Genomic DNA, 25,050 nt, shown 5'->3' on the forward strand with positions numbered 1-25,050 from the left:
TTTTATTCTAGCTTACTTTTATTCTTATTTTTTGTTTTAAGTTTATTTAAGTTCTTATTTTAAGTTTTTTTTTTTCGCAGTCGAAGTTTAGACTTTAATTGAACCGCAGAAAATATAGTGACAAATCTTCTCTGCATTTCGCATTTCTCTAACTTCTGCAATACACTTTTAGTACTATACGCCCATTTTTTTAGATCACCTTTTACAGTAATTTTGACCATGAGCAGAAAAGAAAACGTGCCCTTTAGATAAAACTGTATGATAACTCGTATGGACACTAGTATGATAACTAGTATGATATCTGGACACTAGTATGATAAGTATTGTCTAGATTATATTTACATCACAATAAGGGTTTGTTTATCGCTTTGCGTACCCCCATTTTAAATTAAACTTCTGAAAACTATTTTAATAACTTAACAAAAACACCATGTAATCATCTACTTTAGATTTCAGACAATCAATCGATGCATATTTTAGTACGAATGTCAGTACTGTAATACTTACGTTTGTTGTTTCCGCCCATCTGGATTGAACAACTTTTAAATTCGTGAAATATTAGGGAGATCTGAAAGTAATGTCATTTCGATGCACTTGATATTTGTTACAAAGATTTTATTTTTTATCAAAAATGTATTCACCCTCGTTATCAACAACCCTTCAATTCCGGATCGTAAAAAAAGGGATTTTTAAGACTATCGAATATTCAATGCGCCGAAGCGTCATTACTTTCCTGGTTTCCTGAATATATTTACAAACATGATAATTACAACACAACTCGAGCTTAACCCTTGAGTTTACACACACTTTTATTTGGATTTCGAATGATATTATAGAAAAAATTGTACTTTGAATCAAATTAATGATGAATTTAATTAAAAATAAAACATCTTTTCGAAAGAAAAAAAATCTTGTTTGCAAGTGTTCCAACAATTAAAGTATATAAAATGTGCAATGATTTTAATATTTTATTTTAGTTACTGGAATTTTCACAAAGATTACTTAAATATTTTAAATATAATCAGTTACACTTTTAAAAAAAATCGTTTTCTTTTAAATGTATATCTAAATGTATGTATAGTTAAAAGGTATTTGAGTGGAATAAAATATTTACATTTATTTTGTGGACTTGAAAGAAATAGTTTTAGGAGTTTTAACAGCTTGTACATTTTTTTATTATTATTTATTAAGGAAATTTGAGCTTATTATTAAACTTATTTATCATTACTGAAATATTTATTTATATATTCACATGTATGAGAAATGTATTTACTAATGAAAAGAATTTCGATTTTTCCTCTATCCATGAAAATGCTTTAATATCCTTAAACTAAAGTACAAATAAAACTAGCGTTTTGAGTGATGGGATTTTTAGAAAAATGCCGAGAAAGTCTTTAACATTACAGAAAGAGGAGAGAGTGTTTTAAGAGTTAACTTCATTTGCCAGATAAAAATGTTTTTAATTTTTTGTAAGCAACATAATACTTAAAAAAATTAACTAATTTAAATAAATTAGTTAAATACTATGGAAAATTAGTAATATTAAAAATTCATTAATTAGTTCATTAAATATTGCATTTGTTTAGACAAGAAATAATTTCCTGCAATTTACTCTAAAATGAAAAATGCTTTTTCGAAAATTAATTGAAATTTAAAAATACGAAACGATTTTATTTATTCAAAGATTTAGTATAATAAATTAAGCAATGAATATATTTTTTTTAAAAAAATTCCATATTTCGAAAGTGTTGGAGAAAATAAAAATGTAATCTGTTTTTTAAAGGTAAACTTTTGGTTTGATTGGGGTTCAAACATGAAAAAGAATGCAAACTATTCACATCTATTCAAACAGAAATATTCTAGCACAATAGTGAGTGATTTACGATGGCAGCTTATACGCCTCTCAATTTGTGAGCAGTAGGAGGTTGAGGGGGAAGGAAATATTCTAGTTCAGAAAAAGACGTGATCGCCGCTCCAGACCTAGAAAGTGAACCCGTGCATACACGGGCAAGCCGCTTTTAGCATAGAAACCATGCCCGTGTTATAACGGGCTTGACGCCAGGAGGGTTAATAGACAAAGAAGTATCTCAGCTAAAAGAAATCATTTTCCACCAGCCTGTGGATTGACGATTCATAAGTCGCAAGGGGTAACTTTCAATGAGGTGGTTTATTATTATGAAAAAAATTCAATCCCAACAGCTGGTTTACGTTGCCATGTCGAGAACGGTTTCAATTGAGGGCTTGTGTATTATCCCAGTCAACAAACATAAGAAATTTTACCATGGGAACTGGAGTAACGACCGCTCGTGTGTCGCTTAGCGGAATGAAATGATGAAATTTCGTCAAAATCCACTTTCCCCCTTGGATGAAGAACTATGTAAATTTATCAACTGGAAAAGAAACTTATCAATCGTAGCATTCAATTGTCAAAGTGTTCGTGCACACGACAATGATTTGACGGATAGTTTTTGAAAAATCGAACATTTTAGTGTTATCAGAAACGTTTATGGACGATAATGAACCTCCTGTTCTCATACCAAATTTTGATTTCATTGTAAGATTTCAACGTAACGAAATTCGGAATGCAGGGGTTGCTATCTATCACAATCAGAAAAATAGATGTCATATTGTGACTCCACATTTAGATATAAAAGCTCCTTACTCAGGTAACCCTCATGTGACAATTTCAACGTCAAAAAGAATTGGAGACATATGTGCTGTAGAGTGCATAGTCAACCACAGCGAAAATAATCCTAAGAAATTGATTCTAATTGTCATTTATATTTCACCAAATGCAGCCATGAGGGATATTAAATTATTTATTGCAAAATCTTTATTGCCACTATCCACTGCAGGTTCACAAGCTCTGGCAGACGGTGAAGAAATTTATTATTGTGAGCGGCCTGTGATCCTTGCAGGAGATTTTAATGTGAATTTCTCGTTACCTGAAGCTGAAACATTATTAACCTTCGTTAAAGACAAATTTGGATTGGAAGTGATAAGTGGTAGGAATGATCCAACAACCAAAGGGGTAGCTACCATTGATGCAGTTTTTGCAAGAAATATTGAAAAAAAATAGAACTCAAACATTTCGTATCTTACTTTAGTTATCATAATCCCATTGTAAATGTTATAGATTTGGATATTTCTTCACTCGAAAATTATAATTAAAAGATGCGATCAATTGTGAATTGTAAGCAATGTTAATAAAGTTTGTCTAAAAGAAACAATATGATTTCACTAAAAATCAATTTCTACCCCTTCCTATTTTCATTTCCACATTACGAAGTTTCACTTCTTCCGCGCGGAGGGACTGCACGCCCTATTTTTTTTTCAATTTATAAAGCTTTATTTTCAAGCAATAAAAAAGGTATATTGTTTTAAATTGTCTAAATTTATTCAAGACAGATTTCTGACACAGGGTCAAATTAATAAATTTTTGATGGAGAGGTTTGAAGCTAAAAAATCTGGATTAAATATCCATTTTCAAATTCTATTCTGTAAACTCTTTTGATATAAATTTGTTTAAAATCCAAATTGAAGTATTGTTTTGATTCGACAAAATATGCATAATTTTTGTTTAGCAATAATCCTAGCTTTGTATGAATTCGAGACACAAAAAAAACTAATTAACATTAACCACTTGCCCTTACTTTAATATTGTTTTTACCATAAACTTTGCGCAAACATAGTGTTCTTAAGTCAAAAGGAAACAAATAATAAAAATTAATAAAAATAAAATTAGTGATAAAATTACTAAAATGCAGAAATATTTAAATACTTAATTTTAGGCATATTTTAAACCAATTAAATTGTGTCAAATCTTACATAAAAGTTTTTGACACTTCTAAATTATAAATAATTACAATTAAATCAAGTATGCATTTTATGAATTTTAACTTTTTTGAATATAGACAGTGTTCGTTATTTCCGTTATCAATATGCATGTTTAGAATTTTTACCTAATTATAAGAGATTAATATATAATCAAGAAAAAAGAAAGGGAAAAAAAAGATATAAGCATTATAAAAAGTTGATGTACCAACCAGGAAAGCAAGATTGAAGATATCTAACTCTTTCAATTTTACATCAATACAAAGTAACTGCAGTTTTTCTGCAGATTCAGAAGTATACTTCTGAAACAATGACTGCATAATTACTTCAAATTTACTGCAGAATAACCACGGATTTAAAGTTTCAGTTTTTCGTAAGTTTTATGATTTTAAAGTGACCTCACTTAAACTACAGTAATTTTGTTGACAATAGCTAAAAGTTTTTTCGAAATAAATTACTTCCCATTAGCTGCAAAATAGCTGTAGTGTTTTTAGAGCTAAGATTGTACTACAGAAAATCTGCAGTTAACTCTAGAAAAACGACAAAATTACTTTAGTTCTGTAGAAAAACTGCAGTTCATTTTTAGCTGGGATAGCTCAAATGAAAGCTATTTTCCAGTTATATAAATAAACACGTATGCTTTTTTTTAATTCTTTTAAACTAACATGAAATTAAAGTTTATGAGAAAAAAGTATTGAAAAACACAAGGTACTTTATTTACTTCACATTAGAGCTCTGCACAACGGGCAACAGATAACGGTCTGGGAAACATCCCTGAAGAGCATCCTAAGATTTGCCATCCTAATTTGAAACTTCTGCAGAGGGGATGGCTCCTTCGCTTTGGTAGCCCGATGACCTGCACGTGAAGTCGAGCATTTTATGATAGAACAGCTTAACGAGAACCGATACCGCGCACTCTCGGTCCCTACGCTGGTTGATCAAAATGGTCACCCACCCACGACCAGTAAGGCTTGACTTCGGTGTTCTATTGCAAACCATGTCTTTACAATCAGTCCACTGCGGGACTAAAAAACACAAGATGAAGCGAGTTAGTAATAGTAATTAAGGGTTATAAAGTTAGAGAGAGAGAAAAAAATATAGTATTGGAACATTCTTAAAATGCAAGATACTTTTCATTTTTTAACTTTTATTTTGAAATATTACTTTTTTTAGAAAAAATGGGCTGAAAAAAGACAAATTTGACAAATAGGGTAAAAAAAAATTATAATATTTAGACTTAGATTAAAAAATCTATATAGGAATATTTTTAATTAGAAAAGACCGAGCAGTGATGGTTCAGGGGATAGAGCGACCACACCTATCACAGAGCTGATGTAAAATATCCTCAGTGGTAGACGGATCATGGGTTAGAGTCCCCTTGCCGTCAGGCCTACCGTTGGAGTTTTTCGTAGTTTTCCACTCCTTGAAAGGCAAATGCGACTTAGTTCTATCAGAAACTCCTCCACAAAGGAAAATTTCTCCCAATATTTGATCCAGGAGTTCTCTTGTCTTCCGTATTGTGTACAAAATTACAAGTCTGCGGAGTTAAACATTAGTAGTCGTTAACCCAAAAATTGGGTGAGACGAAACAAAATATAAAAAATGAGATCAAATAAAAATAAAATTAAAAAAAGACCACAATAACGATTAATAAATCAATACGAGTACTTACAGTGCCCATTGAACTAATCCCAGATATCATTGATAGTTCAATCAGGGTTCAATGACCCCTTTTGAGAGGAGCCCCTGCTAGTTCCATCAGGCCCCACACCGAGTTCCAACAAAGGCGTTAATTTCTAAAAAAATAATAATAAATAAATATAAAAATAAAGCATCGTTACAATTGAAACGTAAGATATCAGTGATTACTTAATCCGTGATAAAACTGACTCAAAATATAAGGGAATATACAAGTCATTTAAAGGGCGAAGGGTTTCTAAATAAACTACATATATGGAAATATATAAGAAGAAGACCTAAAACAACGGTGGCTTGATTCTGTGGAATCATATTTTAGAGTGATTGGCAGTCCAGGGTCAAAGAAAAAGTTTCCCGGGCAAAATCCTCAAGTATAGGCGTTGACCCACTCTGGGCTGTCGTTATATTTGTAAAAACATAAATAGACATAATCTGCTACATCCCTGTAATCCGGAAACAGTTATAAAATCATTCTTGTTCAACGACTGTTATAAAACAGTTCCAGCTAAAATTTTAGTCCTCTAGTTCGTCAAAGATAGGTTTGAAAGTTTTCATGATTCCAGCCAAATACATACAAAAGCGTGTATGCCAAATACATGTAGCAAACAATACTTAAAGTTAAACAGTTGTCTAATCAGCATACCTTTCTTTTATAAGTATAAAGTATTTTTTAAAGTCAACGCAAAAGTATAAGAACTATATAGAATAACTGACATGTATTTCTCATGAACATAAAGATAAGATTGTATAGGAGAAAACAATTTTTTTAAAGTGCATATAAATTTTGACATCTTTAATTTCAAGCTAAGCTTGGATTCTAACCCAACTCAAAATATAACTTATAAAAAAACTTTTTTCTTTGCTAATTTTATTTCTTCTTTCTGTGAAATCTTTTTTTATTTATTGTTTTCCGAATTGTTTAAAGAGTAAAAAAAATATCGTAGATTACTTGAGTACAACAAAATTTCATAACTCTTGGATATTAATTGAAAAAAATAGTTTTTAAACAGATTAAACTGTATGCTACAGTTTCTGATCCTTAATTAAAGCAATACAAAACGAAAACATCGTTCAAATGATGAAATTCTCTTTTATTCACAACTAAAGAAACAGTTCATGGAATCTCTGTGATTCCATACCTCAAAAATAAACTCAACAACTTAATGCGTAGCAAAAAAATTAAAATGAAAAAAAGAATTCGAAATATATCTATTTGGAGTTAAGTAAAGTTAAATACATGGAAGGTAAATAAAATCTCAGTTATGCGAAGCTATAATTTTTGATTGATTAGAGTGCAAAAAGTAATAAGTGATAAAAGAAACTTCTACTTTTTTACCTAGTCATTCAAATTTTGTTAAGAAAATCGTGATTTAAATTGCCTGAATTCCATGAATTTTTTTAAGGGAAAAAAAGAGCTGAATCACGAGTAAAAATAGCAAAACATGGCACATCAACCTGAGAATGCACTTTTGAATCTAACAACTTTCAAAGGAAAAAGTAATTTCATCATTGTTTCATAAAATTGAAATACTCCTGGCTATAATTTATTTTAAAGGAAAGTTTGAATCATGTTCTTTATTGTTTTCCATATTTTCTTTTCTTTTCTACGTTTACTTACAAAGTGAAAAATTCTAATAAAAGAAAATACAATACTTACGTTATATAAAATAAATTGCTAGATCGTAATATTAATTTTATAGTATTCAATAAAAAAAACTTATAGCTAAAATTGCCTAAATTTTAAACTTATGTAACAGTTGGTACTATTAATTTAGAACAAACATTAAAATTCATGCTTCAAAAAAAAGAAACTGAAAGCAAAAATATTTTAAAACTAAAGTTTAATTACGTATTCTTATATTATTTTATAATCGTCGTTAAACAGCCGATAATTTAACAGGAAGAACAATTTATTGCTTTTTAAGGTGATCGGATCAGAAATTACTATCTAATACGTGTTCAACGTATTGCATTCGATTAGTTGCACATTTTTGCAAAACTGTTGCGTGGTTAGTTCAATCAGAATAACTGTGAATTAAAATTTCAAGTAAATACCTAAAATTTCAGATTGGCATTTTTATGTAAAAAAAAAGCGACAAAAGCTAAATGTTTTGATTAGTAGCTTCTATTTGAATTTGATAGCTTTACTTCATTTCTAACTAACTGATAGTTCTTACCCAGAAAAATGTCGAAACAATCAAGACAACACACGTTCTTTGAAGAAACAATATTAATTATAAGGATAATTATAAGAATTATAATACTTATAATTCTTATATATGCTTATAATTATAGGAATAATCATAAGAATTATAGAAATAATAATAATTAGACGAAATATGTTTGCGGAAAATGTTCAATTGAAACACAGTACAGTCCTAAAAAAAAAGAATCACCCTGAATAACTTTCGTTCTAATGATCGAATTTTCACGAGCTAAAGTCAATCTTAATGGTTCCTGGGGGTGACCTCAAATATGCTAATTTAAACTGCTGTTTGTAGAAAATGCAACACCATGAAAGAATCATCAGAATCAAATGAAATTTAATGCAGAAACGACTTGTACTGATACAAATAAATGATGAAATTTTCAAAACAAAAGAAACAAATTAAGCGTCCGAAATCAGTATTTGGTGCAGCCACCACGCGCTGCAATAAGTGCTGCTATACGACGTGGCATGGAGTCAAACAGATGTTGAATATCTGCTTGAGGAAGAGAATTCCATATCGCTTGTATGCGCAACCAAAGTTCGTCTTTGGAAACTGCAGGACGCGGATCACGAGTGAGACGCCGACCAACCATATCCCACACGTGCTCAATAGGCGACATATCCGGCGAATAAGCAGGCCAAGGAAGAAGTTGCATGCGTTGTGCTGAACAGAAGTCTCTAACAGTCCGCGCAACATGTGGGCGTGCATTATCCTGCTGAAAGATAGCTCCAGGGATGCCTTGAAGGAAAGGAACGACTTCGGGCTGTAGCACTTCACGGACGTATCTGTTGCTATTGAGATTACCCTCAATTCGTATCAAATTGGATCGTCCATGATACGAAATCGCACCCCAGACCATAACTCCGGGTGTTCGACCACTATGTCGTTCAATAATACACTCAGGAAGGCAGCGTTGACCGGCATAACGTCTAACACGAACACGGCCATCATGGGTTCACAAATTGAAGCGTGATTCATCTGAAAAGACAACTTGGTGCCAATCAGCTCGCCAGTCTCTGTGCTCAAGAGCCCACTGCCGACGCAGCCGTCGATGATCCGCCGTGAGGGGAATCCTGTATAATGGCACCCTTGCACGCAATCCACGGCGCAGCAGACGACGACGAATTGACGAAGTCGACAATTGTACACCTGTAGCAGTAGACCAATGTGCTGCCAGCTGCCTGGAGGAAGCTGTGCGATCATTCACCGCCATGCGGAGCAGGTGTCGATCATCGCGCTCTGACGTCACCTTCTGTCGTCCAGTGCCTGTTTTTCGAGTTGTTCGGTGCTCGTCGGTCCACTGTTTCCAAACTCGCATCACTGTGGAACTGTTCCGCTGCATACGAGCTGCTATTGCGCGATAGGAAAATCCTCCTTCTCGAAGGCCGATTATCCTCCCTCGTTCAAATCCCGTAAGTTGCTTGAATTTCTTATTCTTCCGTCGTGGAGGCATACTCAGGTCTCACTAAACGTTTGCCACTAACAAATAATCATAGACTATTTTCAACGTCCCGCTACAGCACTTTATTTATACGCTTTCAGCATCAATTCAGAGGGCGCTGCGCGCGCCACGCACGCGCGATGGCTCTGAAACTTTATTAATTTGCATAATATCCTATAATTGACATTTGCTGCGAATTTCATTTGATTCTGATGATTCCTTCATGGTGTTGCATTTTCTACAAACAGCAGTTTATATTAGTGGTAACTATTAATTAAGTTACGAAATCAGACACAAAACGTACTTGGATTTTTAACCATCAAAATATAGGGGGTAGCCGCAATCTGGGAAACATGGTCCCCATAGTTTGGTGAGAAGAGCGATCCAAAGTTCGGACCCCTTAATGTTGATTTCACATTTTGTGTTTTAAGTCATATTTTCAAAACTAATTAAGCAATTCAAAATAAATTCCACCCACTTATAAAACTCTTTTACCCAAAGATAATTTCATGTAAGAAATAATTTTTAATAATTATTATTTTTTATCATTTAATTTAATTGGAGATGAAAACATTTTGAATTATGAGGTGTGGATTTTGTAATGCCATATTAATCTACATCTTTTTCTATTGAGATTCAACTTTCTTAACATCTTAAGATTCAACATCTTAAGATTCAACTATTTTATATTCAGTAGAAGCTGAGAAAATTAAAATTTATTATTTTTAAAAAGTTAATTTGGCGACAATGAAGATATATTTAAATGGGGCGATTAATACTAAAATGTGGTTATCTTATGAGGAACTTGACTTACGCGCGGGTAGGGTAAAATTTCATTCATATTTTTTTCGCTAGTAACCGATTGCTGACCTTTTTTTATTTATTTTTTAATTCTAAAATACGATGTTTCTTTATTGGTCGTCTAAAATTTTATTCGCAATTTAGTAAAGAAATTTGAATAAAACATTTTATTCAACGAATGACTAGTTTTATAAAAGCATGCTTCTGATAGAATATGATTATACATCAGATTGCGCTTATATTTTTATGTGATTATATTTCATCTTTTAGCCTCTTTCTTCAATAATTGATACAGTTTCAATAATATACATACTACGTATGCATAGATTTGGAATAATATCTAATATCTATAATTCTCCTATGTGCCTCCCAAATTTTGGCTGTATTTCTTTTCCACCGGTGGCTACGTTTGCTTTGTTTTGCTTACGTTACTATTTCTCTTACACGGCGAATCGACCAATGATTGCCGCTAAAAATGTCACATGTCAAATCTAGGTGAGGTGGCTCACCATATAGAGCTTTTAAAAACGGAAACGGAAATAACCAGAGAGCATCAGCTGCGGCAATCTCATACTATTAAGCTAAGCAGAAGTGAGTAGTCTTTGCCGATAGATCTCTATTTTAGTATTTTGTCGAAAGCGCTTTTTTTCACGAATTTATATATTACGAATTTATTGGACGATTTTTGATTAATATCACGACTTATACTATAGCACATTTCTAATAGGTTAAACGAATTACATGTCATTTATTTGAATTTAAATTTATTTTAATGACTTAGTATTTACTAAAAAGATGTAATTTTTTTTTAAAAAAAAGTTTTTATATGGATTTGAATGATTGTTTTGAATTCTTAGAATTTTGTGCATTTGCAATGTACCTAAGTTAGTAGCGAGCGAAGCATATAAGATTGCGTAGCAATTTTCGGGGGTTGGCGAGCGTTAGCGAGCAGGCGGCGCAGCCCACTAGTATTTATCAATTTCTTCAATATACATTTTATAATTATTAATACGAATACGTAGTACACGTTTTTAAGCATCTTAAAATTCCTCAATATCTTATATATCGTCTTAGTCTTAAAATAAATTTTTTAATCACCTTTGCATGTTTCACATAACTGTTTTACCAACTATTTAATTAAATTTTAACATTTTAAAAAATCATATTCTTTACCACGCATATTCATTGATATACTAATAAATTTTTTTAATACTTTAATTTAGGTTTTCATTAAAATTAAAGTTCCTTTTTAAATTATTGTCAAGTTTAGATTCAAAGAAAACTTGCCTGCTAGTTAAGAATAAAATCTTGTTAAGAGATTAAAAACATTCTGCCGTTTAAATTTATTTGATGCAAAACAGCTGACCATTTACTAAGTATACTATTTTTTCGAAAAATAAAGATAAATCGTTGATTTTTTTTTCTGGTGACTTCAACATAGATTATCTAAAATAGTTCTGATGTTTTATAAGTCACTACAAATGGTATAAATATACCAAACAAAAAAAGTTGTCGAATATGTAGCCAAAATTTTTAAGCGCGTTAAAATATCTCAGTATCTTAAATGTAGTACTAACATCTTAATTGTGAAATTAAGTTCTTAATTTCCCAGCCGCGTGTGATTCGCAGAACTATCCAACTAATTATTTCTTTTTCATTATACCTTTTACTTTTTCTTTATGCTACCACGTATATATTTTCCTTGATAATATGCTACCGCACAAATACAGGGTGTTTATAAAGTCCCGGACCCATTTTGATTTTTAATAACTCATACAATAATAAAGATAGATTAAAATTAATAACATAATCAAAATGGGTCCGGGACTTTATAAACACCCTGTATTTTCCCTGATAATATACTAAACTATTTTGTTTAATTTTTATTACTACTTAAAGGTTTTCTTTAAATTATTACTCGTTGTAAGTAATTGCTAAGTGTTTTTATATCAGAACTGTAGCCAGTTAGCTGATAAGATTTTAAAAACAATTTCTATGTTAAAATTAGTCAGTGCAAAACGTCTGACTGATCGTTGTAAGGAAGTGCACACCTTTCTTTAAGATTGAACAAACAAATTATTTACTTTATTGTTTCTTATTTGTTTGGTTTGTAAAAAGTATAAATATATAATAGTGCAACTCCGAAAACCACTACTGTTTGCTTTGTTTTTTAAGCAAACAAATTTGAACTGCAATTTTTTTTTTGACGTTTAAACTTATATATTACGCAGGTAATTTTAAGAAAGTTGCTCTTTTAAAAAAATATGTTGCAAAAAATTTACTTCTGTTGAAATTATTTATCAACTTTAGCACGATTCCCAAGATATTATTATAGCATAATTTGTTATTAGGAAAATGCCTTATTTTGTTAAACAGCGAATATTAAATATTGAAATTTGTAAAAAGATTCTGAAAGCATGCCAATTTTAGAATCCTCGTCTGATTTTTTTTAAGAAATGCAATAAGAAATACGCGATTTCCAAACTTATTTTGATAAAAAAAAATAATAACAAATACGCGGAGAGAAGGTTAGTATACTTTTTACAGAAACTGTGAAAACCAATTTTTTCCCCATATATTTTGTCATAAGAGGATAAGGGTAACATTGCTCCAAGAAGCCTACTCAATAAATTTCATTTTTTCCAAAGTTGAAATTCCAAAATCTGATTGGATAAAACATATTATTCCTTGAAAATTAAAACGAGTAAATTTTTTAATTATTATTATTTATCTAAGCTTATTCCATTCATTTAATGATAGTGGTGAAGGATATGCGATGAAAAATTACTATAAATGCATTAAATCATATAGCTTGAATAATTTATTTTAGACAAATTATTTAATGCTTTTAAGCAAAATAAGGGTGTGAAAATAAACTCGTACGAAATACCCCTAAAGTCTATCCTAAAATATATGTAGAATAAACTTTGGACTCGATAAATAAAAAAATAGCTTTTTAAACAATTTCAAAACAAATTCAAAAATAAATAAAAAAAAATACGCCATTGATTTTTTTAGAAATTGGTGACCAATTATTATTTTTTTAATCTAAGAACCAAGGCCTATTTACATAAAACGCTTTAATATCGAGTGAAGTAATTTAATATACTGTGTTACTAAACTAATAATCCCAAGAAACTGAATCGAAAAGATAAAAACTTAATTGATATAAAAATTAATTGATGATAATAAAAATAGACATGTTTTGAGAGTCCAACAACTAAAGTCACAAGTTATTCAAACCCGACGAGTCTTGAGAATGGGCGCTTATATTTGAACTCTTGAAACATGTCAACTTTTATTTCCCTCCCCATATATTTTGAAACTAGTGAAGTTTTTCTTTCATCAATTAACTGTTTTAAATTTGGGTCTTGATCATTATTTTGATAAGGATTTTATGCATTTTAATATTTTAACAGGATTCAGGTGGTCTCTAAAAATGTAAGATTAACCGTAGCATCCATATTGTAACTATAAAAGTTATCTTTAACTTTAAAATTTTGAGATCAGATATTTTGAGTAAAAGAAATTGAATATTTTATCTTTCAAGCTAATTAAGTTACTTTGAAGTACTCATAAACATCAATAATTAAGTCTCTATTTTTTTAAATGTTGCAAATTTCAAATAAGATAACAATTCTTAAATATGGAATATTGATATTTACACAAAAACACAACAGGGAATAACATGTTATTAAAATGTATTATAAGGATTAAGCTATCCCAAAGTGATTCTTAATCAGTACTTATAGTAGTGTAACATGATTTCACCCAGATTTCTTTAGGAAGTAAAATAATAAACACACAATTACACACTTTTGTTATCTTATGAAACCATGTTAGTCTGATATTCCAGAATAGAAGTTAGGTTGGTATGAGTGCTTGCAAAATTTGAAAATTAAAGATTTTAACCTATACATGTATTTTTTCTTTAATTAAAAATTTCATTAACTGTCTCATTGTTGCTGTTGTTTTGCATGGATGCATCTGTGCGGAATGATTTATGGTGATTTTCTTTACTAGGGTCCAGGTAATTAAAAATTCATTAAGTGACAGAGATATTTTTATAATAAAATGAACATAGTAATAAATAAATTCATCTAATATATTTTTTTAATTTTACAATAGCTATTATATTGAGCACAAATAGTTTTTCTCTTAAGAAAGTAAGCTATTTTATTCAATGCAATAGAGTGAATCCAAATAGTTACTCATGAATGTTTTGTTTTAACAAAACATAAATAAATTCAGAAATTTTATTTAAAAGAAAAAAATCCATTGATTTCATCAATGCAATTGTCGAATATTTTTAAGTATTTTAATTTTTTTTAAATAAGTGTCCAACTGAACTAAAAATAAAATCATGAAATTCAAAATAAGAATAATTGAGCATTCATATATAATATGACAATAATATTTTCCTTCATTAAAATGAAGTGAATTTTTATAGATGCAGTAAAAAAAAATAATAACTTTTATCTTCTTGAATATAATATACTGCCACGATAGTATAAACGTTAATACAGTGTATCATGTATGCAAAAATTCAGGTTAGAATCCTGATCATGGGCTTGCTATAACATTAATTCAGATGCTGAAAGGGTTGAAAAAAATATATAAAATGACTTTATCTTGAATTTAATACTAGATAGCTGTGATAGTATAATTATTAATACATTGTGTCACACAAAAATTCTGGTTAGAATCCTGATCACATGTTTTCTACAACACATTTCGCAGGTAGAAAAAGTTAAATTAAAAAAAAAATGCATTTTTAGATAATTTTGCCTTTGAAATAAAAGAGATGATTTTGCCTCTTGAAATATAAGAGATGATAATTTTGCCCCTTATAGAAAAAAAAGGATGACTGAACCTTGGTAAATAAAATAACAGTCTGATCAACTGTTTACTTAGAGCTAAAATAAAAGCTCATATTTTTCTAAATGCTCAGTATGTTTTTAATAATAAACTAAAGGATTTTATTGACATTTATAATTATTTGATAGTAATAAACATTTTATTAACTTATAATAAGAAATATAGAATATGATATGATAAATTGCACTTGTAGGTTTAAATATTTTAGATTGTATAGGTATATCAGTGTGGAAGAGTATTAATGACAATAAGAAAAATATTTGGTAAATGAAATAATTTTGCAAATTATGTTGTTTGTTGCTGATAAAGTTTTCTCGAATTCGAGAGAAATTAGAATATCCTGTCCAGGTGATGACAATGCTCAGATAATTTTACATCAACATAAGATTTAATAACATGAGTATTGAAAATATATTTTTGAAGTATAACTGTATATCATAAATTTTTTTCTAATAGTTTTACTTTGATATTTAACTATACATAGGTGTATATTATACGTTCCATGAATATATTATGTTTCAGTGCATAACATTATTTTGTAACATGGGGGAGATCCATTACTTTAGTAAAAAAAAATAATAAAAAAAATATTACACGTTTTTTTTCTGCGTCCAGCGGGGATATATGTGATGCCAGAATTGGCATTACATATTTATTTCCTATCTTTTAAAATATCTTTCATTACTTAAGCTTTTTTTATTAATAGAATTTCATTTAAAATAAATCAAAGACTTAATCTTTTAAAACGAACACAAAATATTTATTTTTTCTTGTATAGATCAATATAACTGATACTTTCTATTTCATTACTAATGCAGACTTATTAATCTTTTGTCCGCCTAATCTAAAACAAAAATCTATTTATAAATTTTCATTCTATATTCTAACCGCAAAAATGTTTCAGTTGCATGGTTGTAATAATTCTCATAAATTTCTTGTCGACTCGTGATCGCCAAGGTATTCTTTTAAACCCAATATTGATATGCTGGTTGGCTTTGTTGGTTATATTTTGATAATTCGCCAATTTTGGATCTCCTATCCATGCTTCAGTGTCCGTTGGGAACCTGTACTTTTTAATTTGGCTTTCAATTAGGCAGGTCGTGGGGGATTTGTCTTCCATGGCCTGACCTTATTAATATTACTATGCAAAATTTATACAACTCAAAGCCTTATGGATAATATTTATATTTTGTATCTCGAGCTCTGCAACTATATTAAATAAAAGCTTAATATGGTCGGGTTTTCATTTTCAAGTGTTATTTTCATCTCTTTTCATCACAATCTTCAATTTGTCAATATTCTTCAACTATTCCAACCATCAACCACACTGGAAATAATTCCTTCTCCATAGTATTTCAATATGATATTCTTAAACATAGCATATTTCACTGTTTTTAAAATACCACTTAACATTCAACAATTCCTTCAGTTATAGAAAAAAGAAATATCGTAAATTATATAAAACTTTGTGATTCTGCATTAGAATGACTACACAATCTACATTTTATTTTTCAGGCACTTTTTTTGTTTCTTCAAACTTTCTTGCCTAGAAGACTCGATTAAAACAGTAAAAATAATTATCCCTAAAAATTTTGTATTTAGTTATAATAACTTATGTAAACTTGATATTAGTGAGAAATCCTAGTATAAATAAAGTAAGAACAACATAAAAAACCCAAATAATGTCAGATAAAAAGTTCATGTATTCAAATTCTAAAACTTAAAAAATCATAAATAATTTATACATCTATTCAAATTTTCTTTTCAAAGGTGATAAAAAAGGAAATAAATCTTTGCTTTTTGGACAGAAATCAGCTTAAAAATTTTCTATTGCCTAGAAGCGTCGAGATATTTTCTATTAACTATAATTAATTAAACCTCTCAGAGCAATCACAGAACATTATTTCATCACAAAACATTAAAATCGGTTGCTTAGCAACCGAGTAAAATTAAGTATTCCACTCTTGCATCATGGGTTATATTAAAATATTCATTTGCGGTGGCGACTTTACTTGGCTGTTTTCAGGGACTATCGCCAAACATATAAATCTTTATTGCGACCCAATTTACGATCCAAATTTTTCGAAATTTTGCTCCCTATTTTAAGGGTTAGGATTCCAAATATGTAATATATATTTATTCAGAGAAAGTACGTTTTTGTGTCCTTTTTCGTAACTAAATTAATAGTTAGCACTAATTAATTAGCATATTTGAGGTCACCCCCAGAAACCATTAAGATTGACACTTAATTCGTGAAAATCCAGTGTGATTCGGTTTTTTTTTTTTTTTTTTTTAGGATTGTACACGTAAAGAATGCGTTGAGCAATGAATTGAAAATTCTTATTCTTTGTGTTCGTAATGCATAAAAATTGGCAATATACAATTTTGTTTAATTATAATGAATTTTTTTTAGTTTATTTTCTTACTCACATTCATCAAAAAGTAATAAAAATCACAATATATAATAATAATGCCATTTTTACACTTAGATTTAAAATCTATCTACCAATATTTTTAATTAAAAAAGGCAACAATTATAATTAATAAATCAATACGAGTACTTACATGCAGTGCCCAGCATACTCCGTAGCAAGTTCAATCTGGTGCCGAAGGTGGGTTTTACCAAGTGACATGACAAGTTCAATCCGACGGTATGACAAATTCCATCCGATGGCTTGACAAGTTCCATCAGACGGCATGCCAAGCTCCATCCGACGGCCTGGCTAGTTACATAAAGCGCCATGGCGAGTTCTTTAGGACGCTACACCAAGTTCCGTCAAGGCACACAGCTAGTTGCGGCAAAGGCTTTTAACTCCTACAAAAATATCAAAACGTTTTCACAATTGAAACATAAGATATCAGTGATTATTTAATATTTGATTAAGCCAAACTCAAAATATCCTACAGTAAGGAAAATGACACTTTAAGTTTTTGATATTTCTTTTTTAATTTTTCAAGAAATACTTAGATGATTACTTTGAAACTTTAGAAGTGCTCATGCGATTTTTTTTTTTTCTAATTGTCGCTGAACAGCAGACTGGAATTTTCAGTTTACGTCAACCAATGTTCAACTCCATAGCCTTGCAATTTTGAGCCCAATCCAGAGGACAAGGGATCTCCTGGATCAAGTATCGGAAGAAATTTGACTTTGTGATGGAAGTAACCTACATTTGCGTTACGTAGAGAGGAAAACAACGAAAACCTCCCACGGTTAGCCTAACAGCAAGGGTACTTTAACCCTTGATCCGTCTACCTCTGAGTATATTTTACGTCAGCACTGTGGTCGGTGCAAGCCAGATGCGGAATTTGTATCGACCAGCCCTCGCTGGGATTCGAACCGGGTTCAAATCATTTAAAGGCAAAAGCTCTATCCCTTGAGCCATCACAGCTCATTAGGAACTGCTGGTGGAATGACAAAGCTTCTATAATTTTTTTCTGATCGCTAAAAGTAGCATTTATCGTCAATCGAAATTTAGACAAACTTTCCGACTAGTCAGAACACACAAATCTCAACTTGAGTTTTGTGCAAAAAAAATACAATACGTGTTTTAAATAGCTTCCTGAAAGCGATAAATAAATATCACTACAATTATATTGCCAAAAAAATTTATTGCCAAACAAAATTGCGACCACTTTTCATCTAGCTAGAGTATTCAAATTTCAATGTGTTCGAGGAAGAATTTTTGCCTGGAAAAATTTTGTCTTCGTGGAGCACTTTGGGAGACAACTAACCCGCATTTGAGTTACATGGAGAGGAAAACCACGAAAGTCTCCCATGAGCCTAACTGCAAGAGAATTAACCCATGATCTGTCTACCACTAAGGTTATTTTACGTCAGTACTGTGATTCATACTTTGAAGTACATTTTAAATCTTTTAGAAATTTGACAGACTGGCAATACTTGACGAAAGAAAATAAGTATTTTTGAACGCCCTAAAGCAGAAAATCAAGCAAGTAACTTGTAGCGTATATATATATTACTTTGGTTCTGGTTTGTAATAACTGCATAACATTTAGTAAATCTAGCTTATATATTTAAGAAAATAAGAACGTTTTTATAAAAAATTCTCTTTTTTTTTGGTCTTGTCTTATGTTTTTTTTTTTCTCTTTTGCTTTAACTTTGAAATCTGCGAAATTAAACAAAGCTTTTGAAGCGATTTAAAATTAATTACAAAAATACTGTTTCATAGTTAGAAAAGAAATTGCGCAAGATATAAGTATTAAAAGTAGTTTTTTTAAACTGCGCATGCGTGGAAAAATTAAAAATTATTTTTTCATAATTTTGTGGTGAATCATATTTGAAAACTAATGGAAAAATCTGATTTAACTCTCTTAAATACTTAAAACGTTTCAAACAATTTTCTAAGTTTCTTTTGTACTTTTTAAAAGAAAGCTCTAAATGATCAGGGAGTTTCTACAAATTTCATAATGTACGTAGTATTGCAAATTACACTACATTGGAATTACTGGACAACATGAACCAAATTTAATCTGTGAAAAAACCCTTACTATTTTGAGATTTCTCTTAAAAAATACAAAAACTCTTTAGAAAATTGCTTGAAAATTTTTACAATTGTAAGATATTTAAATCAATATTTTTTCCATTAGTTGCCAAGTATGGTTCTAATTACTAAATTATGAAGCAATAACTTTAATTTTTTTCCACGCATGTGCAGTATAAAAGATCTGCTTTAAATACTTTGCACATTTTCCAGAACTTTCTCTTCAAATTTTGGAACAATAATTTTGCAATTAATTTTAAGTCGCTCCAAATGATTTGCTTAATTTTACTGAATATTTTCAACGTTACAACGAAAAATCATAAGATAAATAAAATTAGTTTTTTTTTAATAAAAATGTCCATATTTCCTTAAATATTTAAGTTAAAAAAGCTTAGATTGAATTTAATTAGCTAAAATTGCAATCTGAAATTAGTTTTAAATTAAAACGGCATCAATTCAAAATTACAAACTATTTCGTTAAAATAATATATCTTAATCGTCCATTGAAGTTATAAGAATATTCTTCTAGTACATTTATGACTTATTTGTCATGTATTAATCATAACTGAAAGTGATTGTTAATACTGGCCGAATTATTAGACGCACTATAAAATTCAATGTGAAATCTTAATTTTTAGGGGATACTCTATGCAATTTTATTGTCTTTACGTGACTGAAACCGGTTTGCACTTTTTTTCCTTTGTGTATCAATTGGTTAAGTTAAAAAAGATATTCGACGATTGGATAAATTAGACGATATATTATATAAATATAGAATATTCATTATATCTGGTATTATATTATAATAATTAGACCCAATGTGTTTGTACGTAATACTTTTTTACACAAGGAGTTTGCAGTACTTTTATACTTAAACATACATGTAATTGGTTGATTCAGGAGATTTCTTATATACTTCCTATTTGTATTTATTTTTAACGTATTTCATTACGATGTTAACCAACTGATACACGAATGTTAACAAATGCAAACTAATTTCAGTCACGCTAAAAAACAATAAAGCTATCAACCTGATAATTACGATTTTACATAAAATCTTATAATGCGTCTAATAATTTGTACTAGACTGAACATTTTTTAATTTCTTTCCAAATCAAGCTATCGATAGAACATAATTATTTCAGCTCATATGAAAACATTTATTGTATTCAGGAATTATTTCCAATGTTTTATAATTATGTAAGAAACAAAACATTTACTGTAAAATTAAATGGATACATTTAAAATACTGAAATACAACGTGAAACTGACGGTAATGAAAAATCAAATTGGTATCTTACGTAATTTATTAAAAAAAAACATACAACATCAGAAATAAATAACATACTTAATTTAAAATTTTAAATTCGTATTGAAGTAAAAAAGCAAATAAACAAAATAGCTATGAAGAAAGAAAAAAAGAAAGTTTTGAGTTTGTGTTTGAGTTTTCTGATGAACCGAAAAATAAACTCACGTGCATCAATTTGCTGATCTTCAACGGAACATTTGAAATGAAAAATAAAACTAGAACTTTTTTCTTCTAATTAGCGGGTCGCTACTTCTATGTAAACTATGTGTTGGAACATTTGAGTGTTTTCAACTTAATTTCAGGATTTTTCGGTTGATTTTTAACAAGATTAATCTCTATAACAATGATAAAAAAAAGTCAATTTTAAATTAACGTTTTGATATAAGTTACTAAAACAATCATACTTCAAACATTTCGAAATTTGCAAATTCAAAAATAATTTAATCCCAAAGTAGGGTTCTTTATGTGATTATAAAGTTATATTAGTTTTCAAATCAAGCAAATTTATAAAACCACAGTTTTATATTCCGTTCATAACATTCTTAAACTTCTTTTTGTTGTTGAATTAAATCACACTTTTAAGAGATACGCTATTTCTGTTGACAAGTCTAAATAACATTTTCTTATTAAAAAAAATAATAATGTTACCCTAGTTATTGCCATCGATTAACCAATAGCTAGGTTATCAGTTTTGTAAAAAAATTAGATTTTTTACAAAAAGACAATTTTTATCAAATAAGTTAATGTTTAATTTATGTATTTCAGTAATAGTAATCAAAATAATAAAAATGTTTCGGTAAAGAATTTTAAATGAAAAAATCCACAATACCGTCAGAACTTGAGAAATAAAATAAAAAGTTCATGCATTTTTCTGGAATCAACTTACTTAAAATTCAGATTTCGGCACTCAAAATCACATACTACTCTAAAAAAATTTATAAATTGTATTTCGATTTTCAATCATAGTTAAACTAAACTAGAGTGGAAAAAAATTTAATTTCTTGCATTAAATTAAATTTAGATGCAAATTAATGTTTTAATCGGTAATAATATTTTTTTTATTTTTTTATTAGTTTTATAGTTTAATATGCAAAAGCAAAAAGTCCTCCATTAGTTTTCAAATCAAGCAAATTTATAAAACAGCAGTTTCATATTTCTTCCATAACAATCTTAAACTATCTTTTGTTGTTGAATCAAATCACTTTTTTAAGAGATACTTAGATGTGTCTACAGAAATCAGGGTAACATTTTTTAATAAAAAATAAAGTACTGTTAGCCTAGTTAATGCTATCGATTAACTAATTGCAATAGCTGGGTAGTCAATTGCTGTAACAAAATCGATTTTTAGTATATTAAACATTTTTCTTTTAATGAAAAGATAAATTACACTAAATTAATGCTTAATTCATTTACTTTATCAATAGTGGTCAAAATAATTTAATAAAATTAATAATAGTTAATAATAATTTAATAACAATTTATTAAAAATTAGATTTCGACACACGAAATCAGAGACTATTCGAAAAAATGTATAAAGTATATTTAGATTTTAAATCACAGTTAAACTAGATAAAAAAATATTAAACTTTTTGCATTTGGTTGCGATATTTTTTTAATTCGTTCTAGTTCTTTTTATTCGTTTTATAGCTTAATACGAAAAGCTACCATTCAAGCTGGATTTTACAAGTTGAAGACTAATTTTCAATTTCTTTGTTTCATGAAAGAAGGAAATCAAAAAATTTACGGAAAATATTTCGAATTTAGTTTCAAATTTGGAAGCAGTTCTTGTAGAATAAGGGGTGGTTTCATGCAGATGCGACGATATTAAAAAAGGATTTCTTTGCGAAGCATACAATCTGAACATGTTTTAAATATGAGCGGTAAGAAAAATTAAAAAAAAAAAATTTTAAAAATTTTTTAAAAAAGCAGTTATTAAATGCTTTTTCTTTCTGGATTGACTCCGTTAAACATTTGAAATCATGGGTTGCAAAAACTGTCTCAATTGATGTTTGTCGTCGGATTGATTTTCAAATCCTGCCTACGTACGCGTTTCACAAAATATTTTTCCTTCTTCAGCATTCATATTTATATTGAAATCACAGTCAAGTCATTAATTATACTTTAATAATAAAAAGAATACTCTAAATTATTATTATGTAAATACATTAAAAATGCCTGCTAGTGAAAATGAATAGAAAAACATCAGTGATCGCCATAGCAACGCAGCGAACTTGCTTAATCGCCAAATTGCTCTTGACATACCGAAGGCTATGAATTTTGAAATTAAAATCATCGGTAAATTAATTTTATAATAAAACATCTGTGTAAAGAAATTCGTTATAATTTGTTTTTAATAAATATTTCATGCGTTAAAATTCTGCTACTTTAAAAAAAATTTAAAAAGCAAAATAAAAACTAACAAAAAATTAGGTATGGAAAAGTTTCAAATTTGGTATTAAATTTGAATTTGGGTAGAGAACAAAATTGGAAAAGAATTTCTGCGTAAAGTTCAGTTTCAAGAAGAATGATCACAAAAGAAATACACAAAAAATTCCGAAGAAATATTAAACTCAAAATTTTAAAAAAATGATTTAAAATATATTTCGTTTTTAACAAAGTTCAATCTTGTATTTGAATTTAATCCTAGAATTTGAATACTAAACAAAACCCCTGAAAAATTCTTACGTAAGCAGCGGTACCAACTTTCCGAGCTAGCTATCGATAACCACAGTTAAATAGAATTAACAACAATGACAATAAAATGTATACACTATACTGTAAACGTTTACAAAATTCAAAATAGTGCAATTTTAAGGCACAATATACTTAATTCTATATTGCTATATACAATATTAATAGATTTGACCAAAAATTTGCTATTCAATAAAGAATTAAAGGTATTAAGTTAAAAATTAATATACACTGAAAGAAGTCGGACCTCTAGTTAACGAAGTCTCTAAATCCCGATAATAACTTCGTTATATGGAAAATTCGTTAAAAGGAAAATAGCCTTTTGAAATACTTAACACAAACAAGATTTAAATTCATGAGCACTAGACACAATTAAAATATCAATTGATACACCTTTATCTTGCAAAGTAGTATCTACTATTTATTTTTTAAATCTTAACCATAAAAGAAATTTGCGTGAAAAGCAATAATAGAGCAAAACATTATCCAGTGTTACACTATCATGCTACATATATTTTGAACTGACGAAAGCTAAATTTATGCATAAAATTATAGCTGCATTTATTATAAAAGTAATTTTAAACATACATTACCACATACGTTCTTAAGTTTAATTTCTACTGATAAAATCCACTCATTTTGTCTGAGTTCTTCGTTTGAAATGCAAACAAAAAAAGGAAAGGGATTTTACTGCTTTCTCTAAAAATTAAGTGGCTTCGAAAATCAATTCTCAGTTATTTCCCCCATAAAATGCGTTAACAAATCTAAAATGCTCTGAAATAATTTGGGAAATAGGGAAAGTGGATTTCAAGGAAAAGTTCGTTAAATAGAAAATTCGATTCGCTATTTGGAAGCTATTTTACGAAGAAATCTCCAAAATGTTCTTGGTTGCCCGAAAAAATTCGCAAAATGGAAGTTCGTTAAATAGAAATCCGACTGATTTCATTAAAAAAACAAGTCTAAATTGATTACTCGGAATTATTATTTAGGCAAAATTAGAACTAGCCCCTATTGTATTTTTATGATCCTGTATTTGAAACACAAAACAATTTTGCTCACAGCATTTATGATTTGAGTTCATGATGTGTTTATGAAATTTAAACATATATGTTTAACGATCTATATTTCCTTAAATATACTTACAAAAAATTGATAACACTATAACATTCAATAATTTAACTTCAACAATAAGTTAATATAAATAAATAAAAATTAATTCAATCAACATTATTAACTTAAACAGCTATAAAATAAAGACATTATAAATACATATATAAATCTGCAATAAATGTGGGAAAGAAAATAGAAACTTACTTGATAGATCGCAACTCTATTTTCAGTCTTATTAAAATTAACACGGATATGACAAACAATATATTGAGTTAGAACAAGAAACAATTTAAAATTCGTTATTACTCCGCTCGAAGAAAGAGAATACTAGATGGGTTTTCAAAGGTTGCTGTAATCTGATATTGTTTCTTCCTAGTTGGCTTCCTAGTAAGTCGCCAATTCAAAATTCGCTGATTAAAAAGATTTCAACTAAATTTTACTTGGAGTTTCTAACTATAAATTTTCTTGAAGTATGTTAAAAACAAAGTTGTGAAATGCTTTATTTAACATGAATTTGATTAACTAGATTCGAGAACGAAATACTTAATTACCCATTTTAATCGCATTGATGAAAAA

The 25,050-nt window shown here is 29.1% G+C and overlaps 1 long non-coding RNA gene across 1 annotated transcript; it reads right to left on the reverse strand.

Moving 5' to 3' along the window:
• Positions 1-5,128: 5,128 nt before the first annotated feature.
• On the reverse strand, positions 5,129-24,785 carry LOC147801911 (uncharacterized). Its single transcript, XR_015430577.1, has 3 exons — positions 24,679-24,785; positions 17,428-17,677; positions 5,129-5,630 (listed from the first exon to the last, which is right to left on the reverse strand). It is a non-coding gene; the product is annotated as an uncharacterized LOC147801911 (long non-coding RNA).
• Between the last annotated feature and the right edge of the window lie 265 nt (positions 24,786-25,050).

This window comes from Parasteatoda tepidariorum, chromosome 11, assembly GCF_982258835.1.
Source record: "Parasteatoda tepidariorum strain Cologne lab strain chromosome 11, Ptep-v5.0, whole genome shotgun sequence".
Taxonomy (NCBI): domain Eukaryota; kingdom Metazoa; phylum Arthropoda; class Arachnida; order Araneae; family Theridiidae; genus Parasteatoda; species Parasteatoda tepidariorum.